Source organism: Tachypleus tridentatus, chromosome 6, assembly GCF_004210375.1.
Source record: "Tachypleus tridentatus isolate NWPU-2018 chromosome 6, ASM421037v1, whole genome shotgun sequence".
Taxonomy (NCBI): Eukaryota; Metazoa; Arthropoda; class Merostomata; order Xiphosura; family Limulidae; genus Tachypleus; species Tachypleus tridentatus.
In genome coordinates, this window is record NC_134830.1 from 45,564,055 (window position 1) to 45,584,991 (window position 20,937).

The 20,937-nt window shown below is 31.0% G+C and overlaps 1 long non-coding RNA gene across 2 annotated transcripts in view; it reads right to left on the minus strand.

Annotated features, from left to right (window-relative positions):
• LOC143252378 (uncharacterized) overlaps positions 1-20,937 on the minus strand; it is a 31,731-nt gene that overhangs the window by 6,594 nt on the left and 4,200 nt on the right. Inside the window, exons 2-5 of one of the 2 annotated variants that reach the window (XR_013028969.1) lie at positions 17,739-17,882; positions 14,125-14,277; positions 9,260-9,459; positions 4,359-4,568 (exon numbers count right to left, since the gene is read on the minus strand). This is a non-coding gene — a long non-coding RNA (uncharacterized LOC143252378). The remainder of the gene's footprint in view (positions 1-4,358; positions 4,569-9,259; positions 9,460-14,124; positions 14,278-17,738; positions 17,883-20,937) is intronic. The other variant, XR_013028970.1, reaches the window with a different exon arrangement.

Consider the following 20,937-nt stretch of genomic DNA (forward strand, 5'->3'; position numbering starts at 1 on the left):
GCAGTGAACACAAAAACTGTAGAAGGGATTGTATGTGCAACTACTGAACCACAATCAACCCTGGCAGAGTCCACAGTCACCTGATTTTGAACCATCCTTATAAATAGGAATGGAAGATGTTCAGCAAACAGAAGACAGAATTTCCAGTCAGGAGTAACTGCTTTCCTCAGATGGCTCAAAAAAGGTTACAGGTGAGGATGGTGATAAGCCATGGTGGGATTGACTGACCAATGGAGACAGCAATGTTTTCTAAGGACAGGCTCAGTTCACCCAGCTGTGCTTGGACAGGAAGACCAAAAGGAAGAATGGCAGACCATCTATTCTGATAAAACACTGCACAACAAGGAAGAAAGACACACCCCCAGAGGGGATACTGTGGTGTGGATCAAAGTTTTAAAGTATAAAGTAAAGAAAGTTGAAAACAGCAGAGATGAAGAGGTGGCTTGTGAGACTCGATGTACAAACTCTGGACTGGAGAAGTGTGGAAAATCCCCCTGCAGAGCTGAAGCCACAGATGGTGATTGGAGTCCAACAGTTTTAAAGCTGAAGACCTGGCAGAACCTTAGACCAGTTTGTAATGAATGAGGGGTAGGTCCAAAAACAAACCACTTCCATGATCTGTGATAGCCAGCCCTTATGATGGGGAAAAAAACAAGAAAGGTTTAACATTTTCCTTACTTGAAAATGTATTTCCAACAGATATATCTCTACACATACAATAGTTATTTCTCATGCACCCACTGTTGAGACCTTGCAAACACAATTAATCTTGAACTATGCTCCACCTGAATTACATTTTAATGTGAGCTTCATTAGTACATGATGTAATCATTTGAAAATAATCATCCACCAATAAAAAAGCAACATATGATCCATCCACAGTAGATTCTCATCAACACTTGCATTCAGTATTAACTTCATTCATAGATGAGACAGGAATAACGTGAACCAATAATATAGAAAAAAAGTTGGGAAGGTGTTCAGTGAAGTATGTATCTGAAACACATTCTCAAGTAAAGAAAATACTATCTTCTGAAATAATCTAAGTAATTCTCTTCACACAGTAGCCAGAATTCTACATTCATACAGTGGAGAGGCCTATGCAAAGGAGAAAACCTAAATGAGTTCCCTTCTCCAAATGCAGCAGAAAGGAAAAGCCCATGGAACATGACACCTACTAAAAAGGGCATACTATGATAGAAGGGCAACACTCGTGGGACAGTGCTTTCCTCTAAGGCAGGGTTTACTTTTATCTAGATGGAAGTACAAAAGGAGGAAGACAAAGATTAGCCAATTTTTCTTGGGGGTGGGTAGAAAATTATATGATCAACTGATTTTTTTTACATAACAGATTGGATGGACATGAAACGTAGTACAGATTAGCTCAATAATCAGACATATTTTGGTATGTTTTCCACTGTACAATTTAATCACTATACATACAGGAGACTAAGGTCCCTTCCTGATTCCAAAGGAAAACACTTTGGTCCATCCTAATGACCAAAACCAGTGGAAAATCAGTCCTATGGGTGACCTGTACTATAATAACCTGGATACTCCTGCCCTACTTCCTAATGCATTGTGCTGCTCACTCTGACTTTTTCTGGAGGGATTCCATAACTGTTAAGAAACTCTCCCAGTTGACCACCCTAGTAGAAGTAGTTATATATATATAATATGGGAATGGTGAAGATCTCTTGTTCTCCTCTTTTACACCATGGTGAGCAAATGATGTTGAGGATAATCCATAAAAATGCCTGAACTCAATCAGATTTAACCACCGTAACAGTCTTTTACTGGAAAAAGTACAACAGAATACCATAAAATCTATTTTATAAAGCCAGCATACATAAGCCATGAAAATGGACAGGCACTCCCTTGGTGCTAGATTATTTCAATGTACTCCTTGGTAAGTACAGTCTAGATGAGGCATTAGCATTTTTTTACTTGAAATATCCACATGCCTCCCAGATCTACATAGCATTAGCATGCTGATTGTACTTTGCACAGTATGTGTTGACTTTTGATCTTGAAAATCAGAAACTCCTGTCACACACGTTCTGCATATGGGTCTGCTTAATGTTAAAAATTGGTTAGTAGACTGAAAAAGACCAATTGAAGGGGAAAATATATGTATATTTTAAAACAAGTAGACTGTGTACTGTTTGTTTACTGTTAAAATTTATCACCAACAATTCACAGACTCCTATTGTAAAGGATTCAGCACATACATAAAACCTCATAGTAATCCCTAAACTGAATAAGAAAAGAATCAGGTGAATGGAGCTCATACAATAAAGAAGCTTGTGAGTCAGCAAAATATCACCACAGGAAGGGAAAACAAAATATACAAACCCATGGAATCCAAGCAGTAAACAATGAAATTGAGACTACCTGGTCCACATTGAAAAGAGATAGAAAAGTAGATATGAAAATATAAAAATAACAGTAATGAAACACTTACAAAATGGGGCAGGCTATGCCACAGCAACAGATGTAGATAATTGCAAATCCTAGATCTGAGACCAGAATGCAACCAATCACATGTTGCACAATATTAGAAGTATCACTGACCAGTAGTGAAATACGTATGTAAAAACGGCTGGTTTGGGTTGAGAATTTTTTTTAATGTAGAGGAGCGAACAACGTTTTGACCTTCTACGGTCATCGTTGCTCGTTCCTCTACATAAAAAAAATCTCAACCAAAACCAGCCGTTTTTACATATATATTTCTCTACAAGTGGGTTTTCTCATCATCACTGACCAGTAGTGTCTCCACTGTCATCACAATATTGAATGACTACTGTGAAGCAGTGTTATATATCTTGGAAGATGCCAGAAAAGTGAATACGTAATCCAATTAAACCGTGAAAATGTTGTTGTAGTGGTATGTATCAGTTAAAAATAAATTGATCAAGGTATGATGACTGTGCATAAATAACATTTAATAATGTTAAATAAATAATAATAATGAGACGTGAAAAAGAAATGGATGCCAGATTAAACAATGAGAACAGATAATGGAACAAAAGCATAGGTCAATTAAAAGAAAATCAAAGTGAAGATTATTCAAATGAATGTTCCAACTGATATATTTAAAATTTATATTGTTCTTTCAGCTAATAAAGAAAGTTAAGAAGAGAGGGACAATACAATGAATAGTAACAAAAGGTTAAAACAATAAGTACAAAAGACAAACAGTGCCTGGGAAAGAATGAGCCTGCTAGTGCTCATGCAGATTACTGTGTATGTAGGATGTATCATTCTACAGTTGACCAGTATAATACATGTTGACATACGTATACAGAAGTGGGAAATTTGTTAAAGGCTTGTAACCTGCACACAAATTTACATGGTAGTACATGTGATTTATTAGCTCTTTGTGGTGCACAGAAGTGAGCAGTGTTTCTGAACATTTTTCTCATGCTGTTTAACACACATTTTTGATTAAACAGCAAGACCTTTATTCAACTGTTTAGTTCCCTTGAACATAAGTAGATTATTGTGAAGTTAGACAGAAAAGTACCTACTGCAAATAATATATACAGATCACTGCTTCTGAAAATTAATGCAACGTTAAATTTTTGGTATCCAGCTTATGGATACAAACTATAATTATTTCATATCTAAGCATTTCAATAGAAAATTGTACCTTTTATCATTATCTTTGTTTGCTCATAACTCTTTTTGCTTATAGTATATATGTTATCAGCATAGAAACATTTCCTGAAGGACTAATATACACGATATTTCTTTGCAAATAAAATGTATGTTCTTACATGTTCAATTAAATATGAATACTGTATGATATCAACAAAATATACAAGACTGTAAAATTACATTTGTATTTATTCAGGTTATTTTTAAAAACAATTATAAAGCAATTACAAGTAATCACAATTACCACAAAATGAAAATAACCAAATGTTTTGGTTTACTGTTTCTCTCTGTATTTATAGTCATTTAATTTGATACAAAATATATCTTTCAACATTTCAAATATTTTTCAGCTTTAACATTACTTTGCAACTGAGATCTATTTTTGCATTTGTGTTCTGTTTATGTAATTAAATATATCTATATTTTGCAAATAAAGTCTCATTTAATATGTACATAAGTTGTTCAACAAAATACTTTGTACATCTGCTTAACAGATATGATCAAAATGCTAAAAACTATGAGCTTTCAATAATTATTTTCCATTTGGAAGATTATAATAAAAAAGTTAATAATATCAACTACAACCAAATTAAACACCAGATATTCCAAGGTTAAAAGTACATCTGAATGAATAAAAGTCAACCAGAATAACATCTTAAAACTGCAAAAAATTATCCAAACACAATTTATTAACATACATGTATTCCTCCATTTGCTTTTTATATTGGACCAAATCCTCTTCCAAATCAGAAAGATTTACTTCCATTGATGATAAAGACATTTCAAGCTCAAAACACATGTTATCTGTTTAGAGAGCTGCATAATCAATACAGAGTTTTTAAATTTTTCTTCTTCCAAGGAGGAGAGCAAGTCATTTCTTACATATTTCCTCTTCTCCAAGAGCTCTTCTATCAGAGTAAGAAAAAAACTATTGCTTAAAAAAGTTACTTTATTAACTGAAAATCCATACTTTTCATACCTTTTGACCATTAGTGCTTTATGAGCTGTTCTGTATATTGTAACTTATCAAAGCATATTTTTAAAATCATACTGTTTAAATTAATGTCCATAAAAGCATAAACTGCTACAATTATTTACTACAGTATCCATTTATGCAAATGAAGAAAAGCCAGGTTCAAGATAGGTAATTTGTGTGTGTATGTGAACATATAAAATAAATTAAAAATGGAAACATATAGAACTACTATGTAAATAGTTCAGAATCTAAAAGGTGAGTAACTGGACATTTAACAGAAAATAAGTGATGAATTTCAATAAATAAATATATATTTACACTAGTAAAGAGCTAAGCAAACTGTTGTAAGAGATCTCAAAATCAAAGACAACTCCTGAATGCAAGTGGTCATTTAAAACAACTGCCAGTGGAATAAATAAAAAAATTAATAAACTTACCTTGGTACAAATAGGATACATTCATTTAAAACTGCTGAATTTTTTTTAAAGATAACAGTACAATTGATCCTTAGCAGACAGACAAACAAGTTATTGATATATCTTGAAAATGACATAGTAGAATAAAAACGACTCCAGAGTTTAGTTTTGAAAATAATAATAATGATACAGATAAATGACAACAACATTGTTTCTTTTAAACTGAAAACTACAGAATCTGCTAAAAGTAAAAATAGAGTATCAGCATAGATTCCTCAATTTGCCATATAGATGTTAACAGCTTCACTATAAACAAGAAAATCTGAATCTTAGTGGGAAAGTGGATCTAATACATATCCTCCTAATTGGAGAACTACGAGTAAGTTGATTAATCCTCTGCATTGTATCAAGGACATTCAGAACTTTAGTCTTTTATATATATATATATCACTAAAGCAACTCAACAAGGAAGGGTTTTTTCATATTTCAGAGGTATATCTACTTGTTTTGCAGCATAATGAAGAGGTGTAACACACACAAAAGATGTTATATATTTATAATAATTCAAATATGTATCTTAATACACTTGCATGTCTGCTTTATAAGCATACCATGCATTTTCTGTCTTCTTATTTCAATACAGTTTCTAAGTTATTCTTATATGTTACTTTTTCACATAACCTGTGATCCACAAAAACCATTACATTGTTTTGTTCTAACAGTCTTCATTCATTGTTATTTTCCTGTCACCAGGTTTTGCAGTGAAAAATACAGCACTCCTTAACTTTCTTAGTATGGACTAGGTGTATTACACGGATCTTCTGACCCCAAACTGATCATCAGTTTCCATACTTGTTTTGTGTGTCGTCATGATTGTTTGCAAGTTTTCATTAAGTGTTACAAATTTTTTATATGCAAAAATAACAGAATTTTTACTAATATTTCTACTAAACATTTGTCTGTGAATATATGGAGTATAGAGTTGAAGTTTTGATTGCTCCAAGTGCAAAGTTAGTTTCAGTTTATAATTAAAAGTACTTTTCTTCATATAAAAATCTTCAAATTTCATTTGCATAATCTCTAAATCCTTCTAAATAAATATCAAGTCCTTTTTTAAAAATAAACTTTATATAGTATCGATTATTTTTCTACTGCAAATCTATATGGAGTCGGCTAATTTGACCAATGTAGCAATCACCATGAAAAATTAGGAGATAAATCTAAATTAGTTTTATTTTTCTACAGAGAAAGACTGCACATTATAACAGGACACCACAAGTGTTTATCTTTAATAGCTTAAAGCTTCTAGCAGTATATATCAATTCATATTCAATTTTATTGTTTTATTGCCTGTTGAACTATGTCTGACTAGTAATCCTACAATACAAGCTATAAATCAGTCGTTAAATGTAAAGTTTCCATTACTGTAATTACATAATGCATAAGCTGTTTATGAATGTATTTCATTAATAATTTTTATCATTAATATTATTTTTAATTATCTTGTCTCATTTAACTTAACAAGTTTCTAATTTACATTTTAGTAACTTTTATTATAATATATAGAAATAAACAAGAAATACAATACTTCTCTGGATCTAATTGTTTTGTTGTTGACTGTCAATAAAATTTAAGCCTACTCTTTTATATTAATGATACTACTACACAAAGTAATGTTTATTTATTTAAATAATGACCTATGAACACACACCAAACAATGTCCAATAACTGCCATATTTTTCTGGCTTTCTAGCTATACAATAAGTTTGGTTTGTTTGGAAGTTAGCACAAAGCCATACAAAGGGTATCTGTACATCTGACAGACTAGAAGGAAGTCAACTTGTCATAACCACCCACAAACAACCCTTAAACTGCTCATTTACTGATGAATTGTGGGATTGACCATCATAGAGAGATACTGGCAATTTACAAAAGAGAGGATGTGACAGGTGGTTATGATAAGTGAGTCTAATGTTATAATTTTCCAAAACTGAAAATATATTTCCAATGTAAAAGTAGATAAATCCACAGTCAGGTCGTCCTGAAGCCCAAGAAAAAATGCTGTTCACTGGGGGAACTCCTAAAGTGGTGATGTTAACTTCAGAATACATTGTCATAGAAAGATTCACCAAATTTGAGTGCAGAAACAGAATGACTGGAATGAATTGATAAATACTAATATAAGGAACAAGTTGAATGAGAGCAAATTAATTTAAAAAAAGAACCACTTCATGGGCAATTAAAGTTGAACATGAAGCATTAAACAAACAAAAGAGCATGTCTAAGCTCAAATGCTGCCAAATGAAAAGCAATAGTTTGGTAGGGAAGTGTAGAAAGAGTCACGTGTCATGTGAACATGTCATGCTTCTATTGATGATGAGGTGACACATGAGGATTTGCACAAGACATGCTGGAGTCTTGCAATTCCAGTAGGGAGAGCAGAAGCCTTGTTGTATGGATGAATAAACAGTTTTATACAAAGGACAGCATTGAATGGAAATATCTAATCTTATAATAGGAAGTAAGTACTGTATTGTAATTTCAAGTTTATTGCTCTGTAAACAAATAAGAATTGTAAATTATCAAAATTATACTTCACCCGAGTAATATCTATATTACAGTTAGTATCTTATATTAAATTTCATACTTGTTGTAGCAGTGGTAAATAAATTAGAGATGAGGAAAGACCTGAAGAACAAATGTCACCATACTCATAGGAGGGAAGACTGAGAATTTTCTAAAGTATTTCCTTAAGCACTTAAAATTTATATATTGTTAACATTTCATTTATTAACTATTTTTAAATGCCAAGTTTATTCACATACAATGATAATAAAGTAGTTTATTAAATTTTCAATATAACTCTAAAACTATCTTGACATGCACACCTGTCCATAATTAAGAGGGTTAATCAGCCTAATGTTAAGAAATGCAGTTCTGTTAAAATTGCACAAAATATTAAAGTGACTATAAAGAGAAGACCAAATTCAAGGAAAATAACCATACATGGCAACCCTGCCCTTGAGGTAAACATGGTATACCCAAAGGAGGTATGAAGTAATGCTGCATGTTGTGCAAGGACATGAACAGCAGTGTCTTCCAATGGTAGGTAAACTAATGCCTTGAAATTGTGAACTTCCTTCAGCCACATGTCAGTTATTATTCTGAATATTCCTGATGTTAACTTTGAAATAGGCAACTTCAGGTTTAAACACTCTGGCAAATGACCATGGTCAAGTCAGTCCAAGAGAAGTTATCTCTGATTAAATAAAAGTAACTGTCAGTGACAAACAAACAAATACACACATTGTGTTTGTGTAATAATAAATAGTTTTTTATGTTTCATTGTATTCAGTCAATTTATTTCATTTTCATCGACTCAGTTATTTAGTGAATTCAGATACACAGTAATAGATATCTTGACAAATCTCTTGCTATTCAGTTGACTTATCCCACTGCTTTCAGAAAAATCAATTTCACCTGAAAATACCACAGCCATCAACCAATATCAACAGTTAACAACTGGTTGTGTGAACACACACTAGCCACCAGCAACAAATAATTTTCATGGTGTAAGTAATCAGTCAGTGAAAACTGAAGTTTAGAACATCCTATAGGAATAATATCACAGCCTCCAGAACTTCTCTTTGCAACTTGCTTTTATATGTAAACAAGGCAGTATCTTTGGCAATAAAGGCATTCATTAAATAATTGAGTATTTAACATTTTAATGCATAAATATCAAATGAACATTTACTCTCATTATGAAAATACACATTTATTCACATATGTATAAGAAATGTACCTTTTCTTAAAAATCGTACATAGGGGTATTATTCTGAAGATAATTTTTTAGAAAAATGCTTTCAAATTCAAATACTAAAACTGCAAAATTTACTGTAGCATAAGTACAAAATATAACATGTAACACAACCATAATTCAGTTTTTCCTACTTGTCAAAACAAGAAACAAATATTCCATTACTAACACTCAACATAATTCTAAAGTAAACACCACAAGACAAGAGGAAAATAAATATCTAAATTCTTATATTTTATATAGATGAAAAAGCTATGCCTACATATGTGACATACTTCACATTAACCTTTGCAAGCAAATGATAACTGATGTCAAAAGGTCAAAAACTTGAAATATTTTAATTTTTCACATTAACCAGCAGCAAACATTAACTCATCAAGAACATACTTTGTGTTCTGATCGTCCACTTTAAGTGAGAATTTTCAATTTTCAGATTTTTGTTCAATGGTTTAAGGTGATGAACAGCTCGATCATGTTGGAACAGCTTGATGTTGGCTTCTTTCCTTATTCAATGAAAGTTTAGTTCCTTCCAGTTCTTTCACCAATTCATCAAAAAGCTCTTTTAAATTTACATTTTGATGTCCTTCCTAAAATACAGAAAATTTATTTGATCTTGCTGAGTTTTCAGACAGTTAAAGAAAATTGTATCGCACTGTATCACAGTACTTTTGTTTCTTTTGTTATTGTAAAAACAAAAATAACTGATAAATAAATTTATGGTCATTACATGTAACTTTCAGTATACATATTTCAGTAAGTATTAAATCAATAGTTCCGTTACATACAATATCTCAATGTGTAACACTTCACTGTTGGAATGTAATTCATTGTTTAATCCTTTCATGCCAGGTCATGGGTGAAAGACCATGTCTTCACATTTGTTGGCTTGCAGTCAAACTTTCACTGAACTACTATTTTATGAACATATGTCAATTATGTTTGGAATCAAATTGTAGATTACAATTCAAACTTTATTATACAAGAGTTAATTTCTTAATTTAAATAAAAGTAAATATTAAAAAACACACCTAAATATAGAGTTCAGTGAGTCATGTAGTATATTCAATGCAGCACTGTTTAAAATTATGTTTGTGATTCAACGTAATAAGTCTATAGTTTCATACAAATTAGGTACTTAAATTACCAATACTGACAAGCTAGAATATAAAAAAAATGCCTCATATCTTTTTATTTTGCTGAGATATGGCTTACATACAGAATGAAACACAGTGGCCCCATTCACCTCTTTCCATTTTTGGAAATAGTTTTTTATACACACTTACTTCAACACACAATATGTGAACAATGAATCAACAGCTTAGAATGTCCTCTAGTGGTTTTCTCAGCAATTTTAATATGTAATCTGTGAAAAGGCTACCATGTTTTTTCAAACCAAAATTTCAAGAAGGTAGTCTGCTCAAAGTTTCAAACTTTTTAAACCTAAATATAACTTAGTATCTAAGCTTAATAAAATTATAGTGGAATTTCATGGTATCAGTATAAATATTTATGATTTTGTTTGGTTATTCAATTGTATATATAAAATTTAAAAAAGAAAAATTGTTTGATATCTCCTAGTGCAAATTTTAAAAGGCTTAGCAAGCCAGTTCAAAGGTCATAGCAACAAGAGATAATTGTTTGCTTTACTTTTTTATTTATTGTTCTATATTTTAAGAAAATTAAATTTCATAACTTATTTCTAAATAATAATAACCTATATACATATATAATGTATAATAATTGATATGTCACTGAATACTACAAAATATTAGTCAACTAAAACATAAGCAAGTCATAGAAGACTATAGGTCACTTTTATATTATTGGATACATAACATGAGTGCACATGCACTGCATCAATGCAAGTTATGTAATGTTAGCTAGGTATGACTGGAAGGTCAATACAATAATAAAAAAGTATATATACATAAATGTATAATGTTATGAAACTTAAGCTACTTAGACTAAACATTTGCAGTTTTGTGTTATGATATGAAGTAATTCTAACACAAGAAAAAGCATAACTTATACTTATTTCCCAATCTTTTTATGATAGTTATGAGGATGATGAACTGACAGATCTCATGCAGTTATGGTACAGAAATTAATAAAATGTAAAGTCTTACTTAAAACAAACATTTAAAATGTATTTAAAATAATATTTGAGAATTTTGGGATGAAGAAAAGCTTTTTTTAATCATAACATGAAATCACTTTGTATTCAGACTAGTAATGAAACATACTCAATAATTTCACAAACAAATCTTTAGGAAAATAATTCATTAAAAAATCTGATTTTTTGTGTACAAAATATTGCAATATTTACCAAAAGTCTACCAAATTTTTTGAAGATACATATGCTGTATCAAAATTTATAATGTAAACAGTTAACATGTGCAACGTGTAGACAAACTCGTGTATATTATACCAAGTCCATTGCAAAAGAGTTGAGAAAGTGCAACTGCATTGTGATAAATAGAATTGCAGTGCTACATTGTGCCAGATTTTTGAGGTGATGTTCTGTTTTTTCTAAAACCTATGTGTTGGATTAAGAAATAAGACTTGATGGAATAAACAAACAGTTTTTTATTTTGTAGCTCTGACAGTATTCTGAAAATAGAAGTTACATGTGGTTTAATACTTTTACATATATATGTATGTATGGTCCAATGGGCTTTTCATGGCATGTAGAATTTTTTCAGAAAAAAGTGGATGTTGAGCGACAGGTAATTTCATATTTAAAATGCCTTTGTTGTACACATTTTATTTTTGTATGACTTAAGGAATTACCACATATCTAAGGACCTGACATTGTTTTGTTTTGGTATTTTATTGCATCTTTCTTGAATTTTTTTTTCTATTTAGTCTTTTGTCATTGGTTGAAAAGTTGGAATTCTCCTATTTTGAAAGTACCTGTTTGTTTTTTTTGTGTCCATCAACCCAGCCAGATATAAATATCACTTAATATGCTTTTGTTCTATGTATATTGATACATGTATAAAAGCCCAGGCCACAAATTTCATAGAAATACTACCAAATAAGATTAGACTCTGCTGTTTGAATATTACAGTATGGTAACATGATTTTAAGTTTAATCTCAAACTAAAATGCTCAAGTATTTAAATAGAATTTCAAAAGTTGCATAAATCTGGTGCACAAAAATAACTAAACGTTTGGCATACACTTCTGAAAACCCTTTTGTCATGCAGTGATGGATCAAAAAAAAATCCTCAAGTTCAGGTAAAACTATGAGTTTTTTGGTTTTTTTTCACAAACAAGAATATGTCCAATCATACCCAGAATGTTATCTTCCTTATTCTTTATGCCTGAAAGTACACTTTTACTATGATAGACTTGAAAGAAGGAAATGTCTACATACAAAGTTAACTATATGAAGTTCATTATACCTTACAAAATGTAAACTTTAAAATATCAGGTCATTCCTTAAGTAACGTCCAATATTTGGTACAGAAAAAGAGAAATAATTTTAAATGCTTTTTATGTTATTTAATCAATAATGTATGTTCCATTATTATTTTTTGAATTCCTCTTAATTAGTTATTGAAATATTTTTAGCCAAAAATGTGTGAGAATGGCATTTCATTTCTATTTCTTTTTGTCTGCTATAAATCACTCTTCAGGAGTCTTTTGATTCAATACCAGAATTAATCAAATTGACTTGACTTCCACCACTGCATAGAATAATTTGTTTTCACTCTCTCAACACATGCTCAGTAAATCTGAATGGCCACATGCTCTCTTTGTACTCATTTAAAGTTTTTATAGATTTAATACTCAATATAGTATGTATATCTTCAGAAAATTTGGCAGTCTTTCAGTTAATATTACAAGTCTTTCAAATACAGAAAATCATATTTTTAGTTAATTTATTTTATTAAAATTTCTTCAAGATTTGTCCATGAATATATTGAGTATTTGTTTTGAATAGTCTGCAAAGTTATTTTCAGATTAAAATTAAGAAAACTTTTCTTCATTTAAAAACTCAAATTACTCTTGTCCAATCTCCAAAACCTCTTAAATGTATTTCAAACATTTATTTCAGCAAAACTTTATCTGTCAGTTTGTCTGCTCTATCTCAAAATGGAATTGGTCAATTTAACTGACCTCATAACCACCAAATATAAATAAAAATCAGAACAAACCTTAATTACACTTATTTTATTCTGAAATGTCTTCAAATTGTGATACAAAACTATATTTGTTTATCCTAAGAAGCTCTAAGTTTGTAACAGTATACATCTATATATAATTAAACCATATTGTTCTATTGCCTTTGAACAGTGTCTAACTACTATTTAGACCATTATAAGTTGTAAATCACTGGAATGTGCAGTTCACATCACATTACCCATGTGCTACTACGAAATGCTCGCTGTGTGCCTCATTAACTAGCCTGAAAGAACTGCGATTTTAATATTTTAATATTTAATATACAATTAAATGCAAGAGAGAACTGTTGACAAGTAATGAAAGAGAGGATGTGACAGGTAGAATTTGATTTTCTATTTGTAACCAAACAACATTGAAGAATATAAAAACATATGGTCAGTCAGAGCAATGATGACTTTATAGTGAGAAATTTACATTCAATTTTGTAATTTTCTTAGGGGTGATGGATAAAATAGAGGAAAAAAAGATGCTCGGAAAAAGATGTCACATGTGTCACACTATGGAAAATTCAGGGTTTTTTATATTGCCTTGTAGAATTAAATCTTAAAACTTATATAATATTAAAATATGGATTATTAGCTAAGATTTTATACAATTTTAATTGGAATATAAGACACTAAAGCTTTGTATCATGTGCAGAAAAGGATACCCATAGTGATAGGATTAAATATAAACAGAATTTCAGATAAACTTCTGCTTGCCATAAATCTAGTTTAGTTTATTAATTGTAGCATTCAATAAAAGACTTCTTGGGTTGTGATTTGTAACAAATGAAAGAGGTTTAAAACTATTTTTGCATATGTCTAAATACAACTAACTTGGTTGAATGTATGAAAAATTCTAGTTTAATAAATGCAGTATTATTTCACAGCATTTCCAGAAACCAGCCTTCTGAACTTATCAGCCAAAGAAATCTTATCAAGAAAAGGAAGGTTAAAAAATAAATCACTTAATAGTTAATACCATTAACATGTTTTTCATACCATAATTTACTGTACATAATTAATATTATGGTTAAGAAATTAAAGCTTTCAAAGAAAGATCAATAATATGATACCAACCAATTCATTGAATTTTTTCTTGACTTCAACGTAAATTTGATCTTTACAACACAACTGCTTTTCTATTTCTTGTTTCAGTTTCTTTTTCTACTATCCAAACATATTGAAAAGAACCTGTAAAATAATTTCTTTTTCTTTACCACCAGCTACATCCTAAAAAGATAAGTATAAATATTCAGGAAAGTTGAACTGAACCAAAGTGCTTATTAATAGTTTTTAAACTTGTTTTAGGAATAGCTAGTTCTATATTAGATATTTTCATTTTGTACAACATAAATATTTTATGCTGGAAAGCAAAGTTTAAAATACAACTAACCCTTGGCTTTGTGAAAATACACCATAAAGGTAAACATAGATAAAACTATTTATCAGTACAAGGCAAAATGATTGATGTGGGTGGCAGAAATCCCAATTAGTAGCAAATTTTCAATAAAGCTGACAAAATTATATAACTTTTCATTTTTAAGTGTGTATAACACAGATGTTTGATTTTTTAAGTCTTAAAAATAGATTATGCAACTCAAGTTCAGTACAAAGTTATTCAAATTTTAATATCAGTATGCTTAATGTGATACATGAGAAATACATATGTAAAAACGGCTCATTTGGGTTGAGAAAATATTTTACGTAGAGGAGTGAACAACGTTTCGACCTTCCTCGGTCATCGTCAGGTTCACAAAGAAAGAAAGAGGTAACTGACCAGAAGCTGACCACATATTTGAAAGGGGTTGTGTAACTGAGTGTCGGGATGTAGAGGGCGGTGTTAGATGTTTGAATATATAATTTTGTATTATTTATTTTATTATTTTTAATATAGGTATAAAGGTGTTCCTTTGTATTGGTTTATTTTGGGTTTAAGTTGTTGTATAAGTAAGGCTTCAATAATTTTGTGTTTGTTTATGTTTGTTTCTTTATTTAGTATTTGAGTGTTTTCTATGGTTATGTTGTGTTTCTTTGACTTGCAGTGTTCGAAAACGTGTGAAGGTGACTTTTTATGTTCTTTGAATCTGGTTTCCATTTTTCTACTTGTTTCTCCAATATAGAAGTCGTGGCAGTTATCACATTGTATTTTATAAATAATGTTGGTGTGGTGTTTGTCAGTATAGTTTTTACATAGTATAGACCTTAGTTTTGTGCCTGGTTTTTGAATAAATTTGGTATTAACTGGAATGTCATATTTTGTTACTAGTTTTTGCCAAATGTTGGTTATTTGTCTGCTGATGTCGGGAATATATGGTATACAGCAGTATATGGTTTCATGATTTTTTGATTCGCGAGATATATTTACTTTTGTTGGTTGATTTTGCTTTCTGTCTAGGTGTGTGTGTGTATAATGTTTTCTACGGTTTGTGGAGGAAACTTATTGATGTTGATGAAGTATTGTTGTATTTTGTCTTATTTATCGTTAATTTTATTTGGCGACCATAGCTTTATGGCTGTGTTTATTTGGTTTCTTAGTATGTTGAGTTTTTGTTTTGTTTCATGTGCTGAGTCCCAAGGAATGTACAGTCCAGTATGGGTGATTTTTTTGCTGGATTCCTGTTTTAAATTGTGTATCGATTCTTGTAATTTTGAGTTTGAGAAATGACATTTGATTGCTTTTTTTCCTGTTCACATGTGAAGTTAATGTTGGGATGTATAGAGTTAATGTGATTGAAAAAATTAAGTGTGTGTTCTGTAGATCTTTATCCCACAACTGTGTCATCTACATATCTGTACCAGTATAGTGCTGGATGTAATGCTGTGTTAATTGCTTGTGTTTCAACTTGTGTCATCATAAAATTATTGATTAGAACTGGTGATACTGGGTTGCCCATGCTTAGGCCATTTGTTTGTATATAGTTGTGGTTGTTGAACATGAAGTTTGTCTTTATCGTGGTGAATTCTATGAGGGTTGCTAATTGGTTGCTGGGAATGTCTGTAGTTGGGTTAGGGTCTCGGATATAGAGTTCTAAAGCTATCTTGCAGGCTTCAGTGGTTGGAACTTCTGTAAAGAGGGATATAACATTGAAACTAGCCATTAAGGCTTTATGATTAAGTTGATTTAGATTAGACGTGAAATTAAAAGAGCCTTTGATGAATGAGCTGGCTGATGTTACATATTTGGAGAATGCCCATGCTATGTATTTACCAAGATTGTAATTAAACAATTCATATGTGGACATTATTGGTCGTAATGGACAATATGATTTATGAGGTTTGGGGATGCCGTATATTTTTGGTGTGTGTGAGTCGATTTTACGTAGGTAGGAATAAAGTGTTTGTGAAATTGTGTTGGCCTTTTTTCATTTTTAGTAGTATTTTGTTTAGTTGCGTCTCATGTGTCTTTGTTAGATTTGTGTGTATTGGTTTAAATTTGTTTGTGTCTGATAGGATGTTCTTCATTTTTTGGATGTATTCATTCATGTTCATTATGACTATAGCGTTACCTTTATCTGCTTTTAGAATTTTTATGTTTTTGTCTTGTTTTAGGTTTTTAATGGAATTTATGTCTCTTTTTGTAAGATTGTTTTTTAGCTTTTTGTTTTGTGAAATTATGTTGATGGTTTTGTAAAAAAATTCTTTGAAAAAAATCGGTTAAGATGTTGTTTTTAGGTGTTTCTGGAAAATATTAATTTTTCATTTTTCCTGGGAAGTTTGGTTGTTGGATGACAATAAATTTGTGTAAGTTGTCTTCTTTCTATTGGTTGTTTTTGGTTGTTTTCTTGTTTTTGTTTTCTGTAGAAAGTATTATAAGTCTCCTGGCTAAATCTTCTAAACATGTTTTGATTTCTATGGTTGGAATGTACCTAGGTGCTATTGCAAAGTTGAGTCCTTTGTGAAGTAGATGTATCTCGTCTTTGTTTAATTGTCGGTCGGATCTGTTAATCATGAGGTTAGTCAATGGTTTTTCGTGATATCTTTTCTGTTGTTTGCATCTTAGTTTTTCTAGTTTTTTGTTGTGACAGATCTTTTTGTCTCTGTCATTCTTAGTATTAGTTTGGTTTATGTTTCGTTGTATAAGTCCGTAAATCTCTGGTTTAATGCAAGAAACTTTTACATAAGGAACCAAACACAACACTTTAAGAATAAAAACAAAAGATGTTTACATTATTAAAGCATAAAATTAAACAGTGTGATAACTCCACAACAGATTACAAACATACCTTTAAAACAGTATCTTACATTTACTTCAAATACAAATACATCAAAATACTATTTGATATACTTTATAATTAAATTAGTAATAACATAAACATTTGAATATTAATATTAGAAGTAGCCTTCATTTGTGATTTTTTGAAACACTGACAAAACTGATATGGTTAAAAACTTTGACATAGTGTAACTTTAAGAATGAAAACAAAATAATTTTACCTGATAAAACAATAAAATTAGACAGTATAATACTTCACAACAGATCACAAACAGTTTCAAAACTGTATCTTAAACCTGCTTCATATACAAATATATCAAAATACTATTTGAAGTGTTTATTAATTAAATTATTATTAACATAAACATTTCAAGATTATTATTAAAAATAGACTTTATTAGTTAGTCTTTAAAATATATACAAAACTGATATGATTTATGATTAAGAACTTTGACACATTCATTCCACCAAAACTAACCTCTGTTATTCGTTTCTTTAAAATTTGTAACCCTTCCAGGTATGCCTCTTTCTCTAATTGCCATTTACAAACAGCACCATCTTTTTTTAAGTGTGGTGGAATAAAATGATGTTGCAGTTAATTATGTTCTGCCAAGGAAAGGAGCTACAATAAAATGGGTAAAGAAAATATTTAAAATAAATATGACAAAGGAAGTGAAAAGCATAAAACATAAGTTAACCTTTTCCTACAGTGAAAATATATTTCTGAACGATACTTACCTTTCTCACATAATAGCATTTCTTAACTCCTGCTGCCCTCTATATGCACAGTTTTCACTTGCCACTAGTCTTGGTGTTTCCACTTACCCTCATAGAATTTCCTGTGGTACAGTTGCACTGTAGCATGTGACAATCTTCCACCAATAGGAGTGCAACACACCCTTCTAGTGCAGCTAACTCTCTCTATACTACGGAACAATGTTATCATATTGAGATTAGGCACAAAAGATACACCAGAAGTAGAGAGGATGGAAGGTAAGTATCTTTTAGAAATACATTTTTGGTGTAAGAAAATGTTCCCTACAGATACAATACCTCATATAATAGCTAGAATCCATCACTGACATGGTGGGGGTGCTGGTGCAAAAGTTACCAAGGTAAGCACTCTTCAGAAGATGTCTAAAAAGAATACACTGAATGTGATATCCTAATGTACAGGGTCACAACCATGAAAGACCACACTTCATTTGTATCAGATATACTCTTTCCCTGTTATAAAGATATATGACACTTAATTGAGCAAAAAAGATGCACATCTACTAGGTACTTGGGTACACCAGATAGTGTAAAGTACGTAAGAAACATCAGACCATATTTAGTGGGTCAACTCTTGCCCAAGTTCATGCAGCATCTGGGAATCTGTCATCCAATCCATATGTGAGTACTTATGCTTGCTAGACCACTTGGAAACCAACATCCAGCAGTGGTAGGATGAGGAAGCCAGTCAGATGAATGAACTGCATGTGGTGGATTTGTCTATTCGAAAACCAGGCAGCATCGAAGATTCCATGGTCTGCCAGCCCAGCAGCTAAGAACTCATAAGTGGCATGGACTCCTGTACTCCACATGGAGAGGGGAAAAAAATTTGGTGGGGAGTCTAAAGGAATGCAACAATATAAAACAGTGCAATGGATAACTATAAATAGCCTAATTTGAAATGCAAGCTGGTCCCCAGTATATTAACCTAGAACTGGAAGAATAGAAAGCATTACTACTTCACTCATAACAGTCCTTGAGCTAGCTTTATTTGTGAAGCAACCTCCAGCATTCTTGTGGTACATCCCATCTCTTCAGTGAGTTTTACAGAACTGTACAAATATATGGAGCTTACTTGCAATTAAATACACCTGAAAGGGCACCACTCAACACAGAGCAGATCCAGAAAAGGAGAAAGAGCCATTAGAAAGGGAAAAATTAAAAGGAAGAACTTACCCTTTCACAGGTGAAATGATGCTAGAAGAATGGCAACAGGTGAAAAACAATAGTGAGATGAAGAAGATATTTCCAAATTATGCAGGTAGTGAGCTATAAATGTGTGAGGCATGGTCCAAATACTAACCTACACAATCTCTTCCAGCAGACAATGGAAGTGGACAGCCAAGGAAAAGGTGAGATGACATATTTAGTGAGAAGACACTTGAAAAATGTGAAAAGAATGTGTTGATAATGTTGCATAAGCAAGACAAACTACCTGGGAACCCTCCTTGTAAGGGTGAGAAGAAAACGATCATGTGTATAGGAAGTATTTCATGGTATAAAAAGATAGAAACAGCATCAACTGAAGGAAGAAGTGAAGACAGCATAATAATGTAAAACACATAGTAGAGAAAGAAGGAGTTCAGGATCAGAATGGGGATACAAATGAGAAATGTCTTTGTGAAAAAACTACAATCCAGATAAAAAAGAACAGGGAGAGTGGAACAATAAATTTCATTGTAGCAGTGACTTTGGTATTATATCTCCCAATTAATGTGAAATTAGTGATATCTGCTTATTCATCACTGTGTTACAGTTTCCTTTAGTTCTCAAATTACTTTCTTATTTTCAAGTGCACATGAATATGATTCATATACAAACTAACCTACTAAAATGTGTTTTAATGTAGTAATGCAGAAATATGTGAAAAGAAAAAACTAAACTACTGACTTTTAATACATTACAATACCAATTTCTTCACCTTCAGTTTTAGCTATGTCTTTAATATTAGGTGTATGAATTATGCATATGTTTTTACTGCCATACCATATTAACTCCAACATTAGTAGATTCCCCTGACTAATTTTAACAATTCTGATACTTTTATATTAAACTGTTTTGATGTATATCATCCTAACACAAACTTTAGCAACTCAGACTGATGTTTCTTTGACACTTATAGTCTGCTTTTTATTTTAATTTAAAAATTAATGTAAAACAGAACATGAAAGTGTTGAGTAAATAAAATTAAATTGGTGAATAATATAAATTGCATCTTTGTAACACATAAAAAATATAATGCCTAATATGAAATTCAGCTTTCTGATAGAGAAACAAGTAATCAGATGATATTTGGCTCATGCACTACTAGTTAAAAAGAAAGAAAAACAGTAGCAGGCAATGACCTCTCCTGAAAGACAAATAAAATACACTAATGGATAATAACAAAAAAAACCACCAAATTATAATTTCATATAAGTTGGTTATTAGAACGTGTAAATGTTAATGACATTTTACTTGTTCAAGACACGTTTTTTTACAACACAGAATAAATGGAAAAGAATTTCTGGTTTAATAAGCATAATAATAGTGATGAAAATCACATTGGAATACAGATGAGCACTAGTAGTGAATGAAATGTTTACTTTGCAAAGAAATATACCAGATGTAAAATATATTTAAAATGATGTATTGACATGTCTCTAATTTCAAACTCACAGTGGATAAATTATAAGGAATGTGAAAAGAAATCCAGTTCAGGGTAATTTTTATCATTTTATTAAAACCGCAAAAACCTTCTGATCTACTGAATTACAGAATTTTATTAAGTCAAACAAGAATTTTAAAAAAATATTTATGAGACCTTAAATATCAGGAAACCTTTATAGATTATACTATAACAATTATTTGTCTTAATGTTTTTGGTAAAAAAAAAAGTGTTCAAAAAGTGTAACTAGACAAGC